Genomic DNA, 709 nt, shown 5'->3' on the forward strand with positions numbered 1-709 from the left:
CCGCCGCCGCCGCCGCCGCCGCCGCCGCCGCCACCGCACTCTCTCCCTGGATCTCCTCCTCCGTCCACCCCCTTTTCCACCCTCGTCGCCGCCACCGACGCCGCAGCCGCCCCCCCGTGTCGATGTCGTCCCACGCCGCACTGCAGCGCAGCTATCCGCGTCAAAGCTTCGCGTTCGGACGGATTCCCCGTGCGAAACGCTATATAGGTATGCGCGCGCCTATGTACACCTGCACCACCGCTCATTAGCGCGCGGACGCGATAGAATAATAATTTATTATGCCTGGACCGGTCCTCGGAGAACCGTCGGTTCCACCGGGAGCGATTAGCCGCGACTTCGCGTGACATACGATATAAATCGGACCAGATCACATTAGGCGTTTACGATATCGTAACGTTATAATGCTATTAGGCATTTATATTATTGCTGTAATTACTGATGACTTTAATGAACGTGCGAAACGAGCGTACGCGAACCATTTTGAAGAAACGAATTATTTCTTCAAAGTGAAATTTCTTTTCTCACCGAAGACGGCCAGCTTTCAAACTGTAAGCGATGAAAATAGGTAGTCCCTCGTAATTCTCTAGCTTAAAATGGATCCTGTAAGTTCTGTTTAAGGATCGATTAAAAAGACATTTGAAATCGGATAGATAGAGAGATACTGAGAAGAAAACTAAGAAAACCTAATTGAACTTTCGCTTTAAAAAAA

The sequence above is a fragment of the Trachymyrmex septentrionalis genome, unplaced genomic scaffold (genome assembly GCF_001594115.1).
Source record: "Trachymyrmex septentrionalis isolate Tsep2-gDNA-1 unplaced genomic scaffold, Tsep1.0 scaffold32, whole genome shotgun sequence".
In the NCBI taxonomy this organism is placed as follows: domain Eukaryota; kingdom Metazoa; phylum Arthropoda; class Insecta; order Hymenoptera; family Formicidae; genus Trachymyrmex; species Trachymyrmex septentrionalis.